Here is a 14649-nt window from a genome sequence, read left to right as displayed (position 1 = left end):
AGGAGATAAGTCCTCATGAGTGTCTGAGAAGGAAAGTAGAAAGCAAAGGTGTATCAGTTGCAACTAGGATAAGTTCTGTGTAATCATATTTTAAGTGTTTCTGCTTCAATACATAGTCATAAATGTCAGCTGGAAGTTAACTCTGTTGTTTATTAAGTGCATGTTAATAATGTCATTGGAAATGTAAGTACTGCATTGATTGCAAATGTAAATTGGCAATGCTGTGGTCTCTGTCTGCCAGTCAATCACAGCAGTGTGAGTTAGTGAGTTTGAAACAGAATAAGGGAGCTGATTACAGAAAGCAGCAAAGGAAAAGAGAGATGGCACAGAATATTTTTGTATTTAGCAGTATCATCAGGCTCCCTACAATACAACATGTTAAGCAGCAGCTGATAAAGATCCGATCCCTAAAGACTACTTCTTTCAACTTAGAAAAAGGATGATACACACACCACCACCTCCTTTAGGAAAGGGTAAGAAGTAATCCTGGGTTATAGGAGCCAGCCCCCCAGGGAGGACTGTCTAGTCACACAGCTGCTGGGTTGGATCAAGGACTCCTGCAAAATCTCCCTTTTCTTTTGAGCCATATTTTTACTGATGAGATTGGCATCAAACTCCCTGAAGAGCGACCGTATCCAGAGGAAACAGTAGCTAGCAACTAGCCACATTCAAGAGGGAATTCAAACATAGGAAGACAGCCAGCTTTCCTGTCAATATGGTTTGGAGTTTCAGTCCTGCTTTTCAATAGAGGATTGGCGAAGGTTTTGACAAAATCCTTGCTAGTAAATCCTCAATATTGCTTGATTTTTGATACTGATAAAAATTCACTTAGTATCAACAGACTTACCAAGTGCTAGAGTCAACAAGCACCTTAAAATCTCAGGATTATAACTTGCTCCTCTCTGCCTTCAATTCCTACCTATCAAAAGCATAATGTTATTCTGTAAATATTCCATGAAGGTCTTCCTATATTGTTTACAATAGTAAGTCTTTGAATTCATGGAAGCCTAATTACCACTGTAGTGTGACTAACAGGAAATCAGCACCACATTATTGTAGTATTATGCAGAAAGGGACAGAAGTGCTATCGGATCGATGCTATTTGTTTCCTGTACACAGATGAGAGTTTCCCTCTAAGCACAGCCGATACTGTCTTGAACAATACTAGTATGGAGATAAAGCCCTGTAGAGACACCTCTTAGAGGAGAATTAGCATAACCCAGAAGCAGCTGAGCTAAAGAAGCCTGCTTTCCCCTGGGTTTGAGTCCTAATCGCCTGCTGCTTTTCCTCATCATCCATTCCCAAAACCTCTTCCCTGTTGCTATACTCAGGTCAGGGCAAGCCACTGCAATGCTCCATCTGCCATGTCATGGATCTGGACTATTCCCTAGGGACATGTACGTGGTTTTGAGCTACCTGTAGGCCAGTCAGCAAGCAGGAGGTGTGACCAAACAGAACAAACTGCAGTTTGAAGAGCTTCTCTTTGATTGGAAACACTCATTTGGGTTGTTTGCCTATTCAGAGTTTTCAGAAAACATTTTGGCCCTTACAATGTTAGAGTTTGGAAGGGATATCTCTAGATCAATAAGCCCAACCCCCTGCCAGAGCAGGACCAAATCTAGGGCAGGTTACTCAGAAACACATCCAGACAGGTCTTGAAGGTCTCCAGAGAAGGAGATTCCATAATCTCTCTGGGCAGCCTGTTTCAGTGCACTGTAACTCTCAAAGTGAAGAAGTTATTCCTCAAGTTGAGGTGGAACTTCCTGTGCTCTAGTTTGCACCTTATTGTCCCTTGTGAAAAGAGGCACAAGTGAAAGGAGGTTGTCCCTTCCTTCTTGACACGCAGCCCTCATATATTTATACACATTAATTAGATCCCCTCTCGGTCTTCTCCTCTCCAAACTAAACAGCCCCAGATCTCTCAGCCTTTCCTCATCAGACAGTCCCTTAATCACCCTCATAGCCTCCATTGGACTCTCTCAAGTAAAACCCTGTCCCTCTTGAACTGGGGAGCCCAGAACTGGACACAATACTCCAGGTGTGGTCTAACTATGGCAGAGTAGGAGGAGAACCTCCCTTTATCTGTTGGACATACTCTTCTTAATGCACCCCAGGAGACCACTGGTCTTCCTGGCCTCAAGGACACATTGCTGAGCCATGGATAACTCAAGACTTACCAGTCTTGAGATGTTGCCACTTCTAATAAATGGAGCAACAATGGTCAACACATTAAAAAAGCATAAGAAGAAAACTAAGTATCAGATACACAAATAACTTGATCTGATCAGCTTCATTTACACACAACATTCTTCTACTTCCATTCTTCAACTCTCATTTTTAAAAGCTCTATTTCAAACTCAACCAAACTGTTAAAAGACAGACAAATACATAACAATCTGCTAATAATTACTTTTTACAAACTATCTGCTACTTTCACACAAATGCATAAGATAAATCTACATAAAATTTCTAATACTAGAAAAATAACTCAAAGAAAAAGCAGCTTTGTTATGTACACAATAACAATGCTGTAAAAATGCATCAAGTCTTAAAATGTCAAGTCACAGATTATTTCATAAGTAACTATTTAAGTCAAGTAGTAGTTAACTTGATTTAAAAAAAAACCAAAAACAACTATAATTAAAGTACTTTACTATTTTTTACTGCCTATATAAAATAAAATAATTGCATAATTAGCACATAATTAGTTTGGGGAGTGACTAATTTTGTATTCTATTCAGTACTTAGTAATTGCTATGCTGGCAACTGCAAAAAAAAAAAAAAAAAAAAGGCAAAAAGGTAAAAAGGTAAAAGTCTGCCCTAATCAAGGTCAGTATTTGCATTATAAGACAATCAAAATAGTGTTAAATCAATTAAATTGTCCAATATTCAATGGCTGCAAGGCAAGAGGCAGTGAAATGGAAGGACAACCATAGGATTCACAAGGGAGTGCTGGGAGGTTTGAAGCTGACCCCAGACTCAAAGGTCTGGTGTTAAGACAAATGCTTCTGACGACTGGAGCAGGATTAGGTCCATTGAGATGTTACCTATTGACTGATGTTCATCAGCTATACAGAGCCCACTTTTAAATCTCTTGTTCATACTCCATTATACAGAAGTGCTCCTACTGTTCATTCTGAGGAGTTATGTAAAGGTAATTAAATATCCAGGTCTTGTTGCAGTTGCTTATTTAAACTGTGAATGGGAACAGCTAATGGGAAGTGCAGGGTGAGTAACAAGCCTGGCTTATGATTTTATCCTCTGAAATCAGGAGGACTGTCTTCTCATTTGCTGTTATCAGCCACTTATCTTTGCTAGTAACCTGCTGCATTAACTAACAGGATGAATTAATTGAGAAAAAAAAAGTCAGAAACCTGCTACAATATAAAAACTGTCCCAGCAGAGACCAGAAATTAAGAGCTGTGTTTCCTCCATGCAGTATCATTGCATCAATCTTTCTACATGTTCTGTTCCTCATTTCAGCAACTTCATTAATGTCCAGATTTACAGACCACAACAAATGATACCAGAAAAAGCAGTTCCTAGGACTGCTGCAATCCAATTCAAGCCCATATAAAATATAAGTATGCTCGATATGGAAGATGTTTCTCTAACATTGGATCCTGTCCAGTATCTGCTTACACATCCCTGTTGAACTTTGATGTGTCTAACAAGTCCAGGTTCCCAGTCTTTAGCATATATACACACATCACACAACGTAAGCTCTGTCCTGTCTTGACATCTTTAAGTAAAAATAAAGATTTTCCTATATCTCTTAACTGTGTCTTGCCTCGATCACAATGATTATTGGATTATTGGATTATTTCTTTTAAGAATCCAGTGCTTCATTCACTGAGGGACATTGACCCGTGAACTCTCATGTTGTGAAATGCTTTTTGACTGAATATTTTTTTCAAAGGAAAAAAACCCAACCAAACAATCCACACATGAAACAACTTCATTTACATACCATTTTTCTCTCCTAGGACACCAGGAAACCTTAAAATGTTCCTACAGTCAACTAAACGTATTAGGACTGCATGTGTTTCTGACAACACCTTCTTTAACAGGAGATCAAACTTTATTTGGTCTTTGAAACTTGTTAAGTTTTGTTTGTTACAGCTTTGACAATAACACCTCTCTCATCATCCTGAAATTACCCAAGATAGCCAAAGCAATAATAATAACAACAATAATAATAATAGACATCCTGTTTTAGTGGCCTCTTATTACTATTTTTTTCAAAAAAGACCACTTTACTAACAGTCTAAAGTTACTATTTAATTATTTATTTTTTTTAAATGTTGCAATACAGCGATAGTTCTTTTGCATTTAAACCCCTTTAAAAATAAAAAAAAAAGTATTTATATGCAATAATAGAAGGTCTGCTTACAGATTTTTGGCCTGCTCCTGGCTCATGTTAACACCAGCCTTGCAGCATCTTGCAGGCAGCTATTTTTACCTCTGCCATTCCTACATTTGCTGCTCTGCATTCCATCTGTTTTTCATGTACCTGAATGTGATAATTAACTGTACTGGTCAGTCTCACCCAGAGATGGACCACAAGTCATATGAATGGCTATAGAATAATCTAAGTGTCTCAAAAATCCTAGAAAGCCAAGTCACTCTGCCCTTGGACAGTGGCAATAGAAGGAAACAGTGTGAGTGAAAGACCTTTTAGTAAGCCTTTCACGGAGGGTGAACTTCAGTGTACTCAGTGTGAGAGAAGTTAACTCCTGCCAACAAGCATAAATTGTCAAACTGAATTAATTTAAAACCTCAGTTTTAACTTTCTGCCTATTTACATATTGCGTGAGTTTAACGATTAACAAATTAGACACAAATCATGTGCAAATCAATGCAAATTGCTGGTTCACACACATAATGTAAACTTCATTTTTCATGTTGGGATGTAGCCAGTTCCTAGTTAACAAGCATATGGATTTCAGATCTGGGGTAAATGAGCTTCTCTGTCACAAGCCAAAGCTTCCCCTCTCTTCCACCCTCCTCCCCCCCAGTTCCTCAACTTGGCAAAAAACCACCAGACTTTGTGTTCATTCCATTCAGTCAGTACTTGCCTTATGTCAGACTCCATAGGCAGGTAGGAACTTCTAGAGTCAATAACTGAGGCTATGTTTTCTCTAATTTGTGTTCTTTGGTTAGAGTTTTGTGGTGACACTGATTATTTATGAACAGAAAGACATGTAACAATTTGGAAAGCTCCTGGCCATCACCAAATTATTTATAGATCACTGCAACTTTTGTTTTCTTGACTTTTACACTATGTCATATGTAACCACTCTCAACTGAGCTGACAAAAGCCCTTTGAGCTCATTCTTTAATTAAAAACCATTGTATCCACTGCTTCTCCTGTGCCATTCTTATTTCAGAGGGGATCTCCCTTTCCCCAGGAGAGATTACATACAATCAGAATCACAGAACTGAGCAACAGTTAGGTCTGGAAGTGACCTTCAGAGGTCTGTTCTGCAAACTCTTGCTCAAAGGAGGAGCAACCTCAAGGGTAAATCAGATTATTTGGGCAATTGTGCAGTTTGGAAAACGTGCAGGGTCTTAGGCACTGCTGCCCCCTTGCTGGGCTCATCCCGTGTGTAAACACTGTAACTGGAGTAAAAAGAAATCCCTAATACCCAGAGTTTCCATTGCTGAAACTTGTAGGCTTTGCCTCCTGACCTTTCACCGTGCAACCCCAAGAAGAGTCTGTGTCTGTCTTCCCTCCCTGCCCCCATAGGCAGTGGAAGGTGTCTACAATTCCTTCTGCATCTTCTCTCACCCCATCCACAAGCCTCCTGTGCTCCAATCTCCAGCCCTCTCAGCTGTACTCGCACCAGTTTATCAGCTTTTGGGGGTCTCTATAGGGTCCCACAGCCCCCTCACTGATGTGCTGCTGCCAATTATCTGTGAAGTTTGAATAATAAACTCCTCTCAGCAAATCTGTGTAACAGAGACCTTCCTTAAAGACCAGGCAGAGAAAAAAGGTACCTGAAAAACTAAGCATTTCTCACTCTCAAACTGACTTTGTAGTGACAGGGAAGATCAAAACAGACTAATCAAGGCAATGTACCCACAGCAACATCCAGATTATGACCTTGATCATTGTGCCACCAAATTTCATATGAGAGATCCCACTGATCATGGATTCAAATGAATGGGGACATGCAGAACCTTTATTTTCTTCTCTTCATCTAGTACCTATAGAATACAAGGTACAATCAAAACAGAGAACACTGTATAGGCTGCACCATCATTTTTCTACTCTCCACTGAATATGAAGCTCTTATGTTTGTGTATGAGATTAGAAAGAAATAATCACATAATCAGAGCTCAAGAGGAAATCATAGAATCACAGAATGGTTTGGGTTGGAAGTGACCTGAAAGATCATCTAGATCCAACCCCCTGCATGGGCAGGGGCACCTCCCACTAGACCAGGCTGCTCAGAGCCCCATCCAACGTGGCCTTCAACACTTCCAGGGATGGGGCAGCCACAGCTTCCCTGGGCAACCTGGCCAGTGCCTCACCACCCTCACACTAAAGAATTTCCTCCTAATGTCTGACCTAAATCTCCCCTCTTCCAGTTTAAAGCCATTACCCCTGTCCTCTTGCTACAAGCCCTTGTAAAAAGTCCCTCCCATGCATGGGCAGGAAGACATAGTTAAATTCTGCAGGTAATTCTGCAGGCAACATTTTGTTAACCATTGACCATGTAACTTCTACCACCTGAATAAATGAAATGAGCAGAATTTTAAAAATAATTTAGAGGATTTTAGTCTTAAGAGTCAGTTTTTTAAATCAGGAAGTTGTTTTAGTGTTCTGTAGCAGTACTGGCACTCCAATATATTAAAATGTATTGTTAAAATTAACACCCTTCCCATGGCAATTTCTTTTTGTTTTGGTTTGGGTTTTTTTTGTTGTTTTGGGTTTTTTTAAGCTTTGTCCTTTCACAGCTCATCTTTCTCCCATCTAAGTTGCTCTTTCCTTTGTTCCTTGCCTTGCTGCCCAAAAAAATTAATTCCGTTATGCCCACGGTTTTGCATGTATAAAACATCAGGTATCAGTGAGCATTTTCTGACCTTCTATTTCTTTCAGAAGTCTGTTCATCACTCTGTGGCTTCAAACAACCAGGTATTGTTCATATTTTTTAGACTTCGTGATCACCCATCTGATCTGTCAAATGTTTTAAGAGGCTCAGCCAACAAAGGTACAGCAAGCTGAAATTTGCAGAAAGCAGTTACAGTCTGACTCAGTCAAAAAAATGTCTACACATAATTACAGACTTGTACTGACCTCTCTCTTGAGCCCCAGACACAGTCAAGGGACTGCAGTTATATTTATATTCTAAATACAGTATTCCTGAATAACACAGCCCCCCAGGCTAACTGCAGTGGAAAGAATGTGTGGCTGTAGGGTCTGGAAAACGATAGCTGATGGGAATGACTTCAGCAATGTCCTGACTCCTAAATCATGCTCGGAATTTGCTGCATAGAAAGATTGTTAGCAAGTTAGGGTCCAGGTTCAGGTCACCATGTGGATGTAACCCATATTCCAGGTCCCAGAGGTTGCAGAGGAGAGGCACATAATGGCTAATGATTTTAACAATAGAAAATCACTTACAGAGCATCGACAAGTGCACAGGGAGTTACTTGCAGCTTTGGGTACTTAAGTCACTTTTAAAAGCCTGCCCTCATGCGGATACTCACTTTTGAAAACACTTCCATGTTTAGCAATTAACCTACATGGGGACCACAGTGACAGTATTACTTCCTCAGCCAGGGGACCTCTTAATTTACAGCCCTGCACTTGAGTTTTTTGCCCCTGCTGCAGTATATAACAGGAACTTATTAAGGAAGGTGTCTATATGCCACTTGCTTTGGATCTAAAAATAAGATCTGTGCCTTATTTCCACCATGTGATCAATCCAGGAGGGAGATATTTTTCTTAAGAAACAAAAATGTACCATCATAAACACCGATTTTTTTTTTACTTCAGAAACCATATGGATTCACAGAGCAAGCAGAAAGGTTTATTCCCCCCTCCCACTTTCTTTCCCTTTTCCTAGTGGTTCTTTGGTGGCTTTTTTTTGGTTTGTGTTTGTTGGGTTTTATATATATATATATATATATATATATAAAACATTTTAAGATTTGGGATTGTAAAGGAAGGCTGAGCACTAAACTGCATCTGCATAGTGCATACAGGAGTACCCAGGCCTGGCTCCAATGCTTCTATTGAATCCAAATAAGCTGACATAAGCTGGATGGCAGAATGACTGGTTTTGTGCTGTCAGAGCTTTTAAACCGCTGCTGAGGTCAAGCTGTGATCAGGCTGAAGTTTAACAAAATAAAGCAGAGAAACGCCCCCCAAAAAAGCTCTCTCTGGCTTTGAATGAACACTGCATTTCCCTGGTAAGCTTATGCCTTTCTTCTGTGCGCTCCTTCTGTGCACTTTATCTGCTTCCAGGATTGCTTCATTGTAAAGATGAAGACAAGAATGATACTGCTCTGAGCCACAGCTCCTTTGGGAGGATCTATCAGGCAAAGCCATTGCTTTCACAGCTTTTGCAGAAAATATATAATATATCTATCTCAAACCCATTTGCTTTTTCCTTTTTTTTTTTTTTTTCCTTTAAATACCTCTCCCTATTTCCAAGTAAATGCAGCTTCTGTTGTAGCTCAAATGTAGAGCCTTGGATCTGAAGCAGAGAGATTCATGATCAGATTTAACAGGGCATGGTGACTTTGAGTGTGGCATCCATTCCAAATTAGTTGCTTTTTTTGTATATAGCTGTTCTTTCAATCTTTTCCACAGGCATCCTCTCCAGACAGTTTTTCAACCATCTAGTTATCTGTTCAGGGCATCTGAATACTCTGAATAGCTTTCCCTTGACATGGTGTTCATTAAAAGTCTGGTTACCAGTATGATATTTGGACACATAGATTGTTTATCTTTCACCCCAAGTCTCCAGCATGTGACCTTCAGTTGCCATCAGGTATAGCAATTTATTTGAGTCTTTCTTACTGTTTCCCATGTCTCCCAGCAATGGAAGAGCAAGGGAGGAGTTTTTCCTCATGGTCCTGGTGACTGTAGGAACTCTCAGCAACTATTGGGATGAGATAAAACTGGGGAAGTATTCTTAGAATCACAGAACTATTGTAGTTACAAAAGACCCTTAGAATCATCAAGTCCAACCATAAACCATAAACACTGTCAAGTCCACCATTAACCATGTCCCTCAGCACCACATCTATACACCTTTAAATCTCTCCAGGGATGGTTACTCCACCACTTCCCTGGGAAACCTGGGATCTGACAAGCCTTTTGGGGAATAATTTTTTCCTAATCATGGAATCATTAAGGTTGGAAAAGGCCTCTAAAACCATCAAGTCCAACTGTCAACCCAACACCACCATGCCCACTGAACCATGTTCCTCAGAACCACATCTAGACGTCTTTTAAATCCCTTCAGGAGCAGTGAATCCACCACTTCCCTGGGCAGCCTGTTCCAACGCTTGACTACTCTTCCAGTAAAGAATTTTTCCCCAATATCCAGTCTAAACCTTCCCTGGCACAACTTGTCCTATCACTTGTTACGTGGGAGAAGAGACCAGCACCCACCTCACTACAACCTCCTTTCAGGCAGTTGTAGAGAGCAATGAGGTCTCCCCTCAGCCTCTTCTCCAGATTAAACAATCCCCGTTCTCTCAACCAATCCTCATAAGACTTGTGCTCCAGATCCTTCCCCAGCTTCATTGCCCTTCTCTGGACATGCTCCAACACCTCAGTGTCCTTGTCATAAGGGGCCCAAAACTGACCCTAGGATTTGAGGTGGAGCCTCACCAGTGCTGAGCACAAGGGTAAAAATTCCTGCCCTGCTCCTGCTGGCCACACTAGTGCTGATACAAGCCAGGATGCTGTTGGCCTTCTTGTCTAGTTGGTAGGTTAAGAGTTTAGAGCCCTGGACAAAGTAAACCCACACACAGGCTGGAGGCTGGCTGACTAGAGATGCAAAAAGAGCTTGGCTATCCCAGTAGAGAACCTGAACTTGAGTCAGTGTGTGCCTTAACCACAGTGATGGTAAGCTGCATAGCTGGCTGAATTTGAAAGAGTCTGACAAGTCAATTTGGTATTGGTCAGACTGTGCCTACAGTATTTTTTGCAGCTTTGTGCCCCTGTCCCAGTAACAGACAGATGAAGAAACTGGTAAGTTTTCTTTATCTAAAAGAAGGAAGGTAGAATAATATATAGAACACAGTAGGCAACAGTAAAGTTGTGCAAGAAAAACCCTGCTTGGGTACAAGTGGAAAAAAAAAAAAGCAACCACAAAAAAACTAAACAGCCACACACAAAAAAAAAAAACAACACTAAAAAAACCCCGCTTTCCCAATGAGACTGTTTAAGTGCCAGAACTGAGGTCCTATGAGGTCCTAAAAGAGCAATTTAAATCTTCACCCTTGGAGATTTTCAGGACTCAGCTGCACAAAGCTCTGAGAAACATGCTCTGACTTTGAAGTTAGCCCTTTTTTGAGCAGGAGGTGGCACTAGAGACCTCCTATGGTGCCTCACAACCTAATTTTTGCATGATTACAGTGCATAGACTATATAAAGGTGCGAACCAAAGATGGGATTAAGTGTACAAATGAAACCCACAAATGGATATAACAGCTTCTTTAAACTTTTAGTTAACTCTGTAGCCTGTTCTTGTTCATTGGGGGACTGAGATACAGCTCGGAGTCTGCAGGGGGTAGTATTTGATTGTGCTGTTGTAATTTAGCAGAGAAGGAGTTGATGGCATTAGGGGTTTGTGATTTTAAATAACTGACAAGCCAGGCAGAGTCTGTGGATGGGTGCTTTCTATTGCAGTCAAATCAAAACAAACAATATAGTTAAAGGGACCATGCACACTGTTTTGGTTATTGTCATATCATTACATGGTTTCTATTTCTGAAAAATGTTACTTGTATTTCAAAGCATTTTTTTTTCCTCAGCTTTCCATATGTCAGCTGCTATCAAAATACACTACTCAGAGTTAAAAGGAAAGCAAATTAAAATTATTACATTTCAAAGAAACTTCCAGACACGCCAGTCTGTGCTAAATGTCCAGCTCTACCCTGCAACTCTAGGACCACTTACTGCCTCCAAAGTCTTCCAATCACTAGAGGACTGCAGTCTCATCTCTGCAGCAAACAACAAACCCATACCTTTCTCAGGCATTGCTTCAGTCACTCAAAAGTCATCTAAAATAGAGGGCTCAAGGCTGGGATCAAATTCTTCATTTCATGTAAATGCTAAATATATCAGTCTCTTTGGAGAGCTAACAATCTGTTCTGTAGTGTCAATATGCAGTGTTAAGATGTTAAAAATAAATCAAAAGGAACAATATATACACTTATACAAAGAGGCAGTGTAGGAACATTTGGCAGAGAAGAAATCTTCCGGATGATTACCCAGGGCCTCTACCTAAAATGCCAAATTAAGTTCAGATCAGTCATCCCATCAAAGTACAATCATAGAACGGTTTGGGTTGGAACTGACCTCTAATCATCATCCAGTCCAACCCTCCTGCCATTGGCAGAAACATCTTTCACTAGACCAGGCTGCTCAAAGCCCTGCCCAACCTGCCCTTGAAGGTTTCCCAGGGACAGGGCTTCAACAACTTCTTCCCTGGGCAACATGTGCCAGTGTCTCACTACCCTGACAACACAGATATCCATGATACAGCTCATACAGCAAGGCAGCCTAAAAGAACCTCATCCCGAGTCAACAGTTATCAGACAATTTAACAACTCTGTGGCAGCATCCCATGAAGAGGTGCAAAATTTAGTTAATATCAGAGAAAACATAATGTTTTCATTACAGTCATACAATACCTGACAAACTATGCTTAAGAAGAGACAGTATTATGTGTGCTGTGTACAGCAGCATGTCCAAAGAGACACTTTTAAAAGTGATAATACATTATATTAACTATTAGTCTGAGAAGTTACACGAGCACATAATCACATACGGTCTTTAAAGTTTCATAAGAATGAACAAGAATTGCTCCTAAATGGCTGTTTAAAGCCAATTTCAGGTCATAAGAAAGAAGGCAACCATCCAACACGCTTTCGTTTCATCTAAAACCAAGCTCCAGGGAGCATGAACAAACACAAAAAAGAGAAAGTGCTGAAACTATTCCAGTTTTAAAGAAAAAAATACTTGTTGCATGAGCATAAAGGATATAATTCTGGAGTTCTCTTGACCTATTATGGAAAATTGTTTCTGCTAATTCAGGTAAGTGGTAGGTAGTCTAGTGGGCATAGTGCTAGGGAAAAGAAATAACTTGCTGTAATTAGCAATATAAATGCAGATTTCAACAGGTGAGTGCCAAGCAATTGCTGAAGTTAGATGTACTTTGAGTCTTAAATTCAGATACTAATATGAGACCGAGACAGTTACAGAATGTTAATGCAAAAAGCTACTCAAAAAGTGAAGATGAAGGTTAAAGCCTACTTGAAGCCTGTACACTTCAGTTTCAAAAACACTGATGGATACTAAGAGAAGAACAGTTTACTCATCCAATAGCTTTACAGTTTCTGATCACATGTGTAGGAAGAAGCATTAGTGCCAACCTCATGCTTAATAGAGCGCAGAGAAACAAAAGCAACACAAAAGATTATCTACTTTGCTGAGAGGCTATGGTACCAGTGGGAAATTTATGTTAGACAGGTTCACACCATGCAGTGAATCAAGCACTGCTTGCAAGACTGCACATATGTGAGCACACAGTGAAAATCTGGCCAACAAATCGGCTGTAACCTTGAGTTTGTCACTAGCTGCCCATCCATTACCCTTTCCTTTCCTCTCTGCAGCAACACGTACATTGCACATTATGTCTCCTCTTTTTTGACAAGAGATAACCCAGGTTCCTAGTTTTCTTCAGAGCCACATTTCTAGACATTATCACTCTTACTGCTTTCTTCCTCAGTTGATCCACTCAAGACTTGATTATTTCTACTTAAGTGTAGATTTTGAACTTATCTCTGGTGAATCTCAACCCATTATTTTCAGGCCCTATCTCAAATTTGTCAGGATCATTCTGAATTCTCATCCAGTCTTTCTATGTACTTGCAGTCCTTCTATGTATTGTACTTGGTGCAGCCTGAAATTCAATAACTAAAGTTCTTCTTCCATCATTTGGATCTTAATGAATAGCACCACACTAGGACATATCTTTGAAGAGCCTCACTTCATTCATGCTTCCATTTCTGTATGTGACTCATTCTGAATACTCTCTGAAAACAGATCTTTATCAGCTTTGCACCCCCAATATTAAATTTATATAAACCAGGGATTCACAAGTTTGTTTTTATTATTGTAGAATCATAGAATAGGTTAGGTTGAAAGGGATCTTTAAAGGTCATCAATTCCAACCCCCCTGCAGTGAGCAGGAACATATTCTACTAGATCAGGTAGTGCAGAGCCCCGTCCAACCTGACCTGGAATGTTTCCAGTGATGGGGCATCTACCACCTCCCTGGGCAACCCGGGCCAGTGTTTCACCACCCTCATAAGTGTGAAAAATGTCTTCCTTATATCTAGTCTGAATCTATCTTCTTTTAGATTAAAACCACTAACCTTAGTCCTGTTGCAAAAGGCCTCACTAAATTATTATTATCATATCCCCAGGGTGTGAGCTCTGGAAGATAATGCTGTTAGAAATAACAGGGATGAAAGGCACCCATTCTGGTAGGGAACTGGATCAGGCTCATTTATGGGAATGCTTGGTATGAAATACTGCTGATACTGTTTCTTCCTGCTGATCCCTCCTTTAAAAGAGAAAATTTGTGAGAGTGAAGCACTCAGCAGCCTCATCTGATCAAACCCAGACAATCTAAATGTATATTTTTTTGTTTCATATCCCTCTCAGAGGAAGAAACCCCCTGTCTGTTAAAGATACTAACTGATCTAATTGTATTTTTCCTTCTCAGAATGACTGATGCAGAAAAACATGAGACTTTTAAGCCCTCTCCTCCCCTAGGTGTAGACAGCATTTCCTCTTCTCCAAGTTGTGGACCAACAGTGTCATTATTTTTTTTCCTATTACTACTAATGAATCTCTCTAGAAACTTATCCTCTTACCACACCCAAAGACCACAAAATACCTCTGCTTTTGGCTTGGGCTTTTCCTTATCTACCCTTACCAGCTGACCTGAATCTACAAGACCTTTTCCACCTTTTTTTATTTTATTTATTTTCTTTTTAATATTATCTATGAGCTCTTCCTTAGCTTCATTATTTAAGTTGATCTCCGCTACACTTTGTACTTCCACTGCTTTGGACAGCTTGTAGTTGTGTTTGTAATAAAGCCAATGCAAAGAACGAACAGCAAGAGTGTAAGAGTCTTCAACTGAGAAACAGGATGGCAAATTCTTCACACCAGTCAGTGAAAAAGGGTATTAATGAACAACAAATTCACATTATGGAACACTCCTTTTCTGTCTGAATAATAATTTTCATTTAATTATATAGAGTGAAAAAAATATTTCTGAAAGGCCACTCAGAAGTTACAACTTCATCTTAAATTTGGGCATGTCTTTTTTTCCTCCCCCCCCCCCCCAAAAAAAAAAAAAAAAAAGATTTTAAACAATTAAAAAA

This window comes from Chaetura pelagica, unplaced genomic scaffold (genome assembly GCF_000747805.2).
Source record: "Chaetura pelagica isolate M959 unplaced genomic scaffold, ChaPel_1.0 scaffold34, whole genome shotgun sequence".
NCBI lineage: Eukaryota > Metazoa > Chordata > Aves > Apodiformes > Apodidae > Chaetura > Chaetura pelagica.
This window is presented reverse-complemented; position numbering follows the sequence as displayed.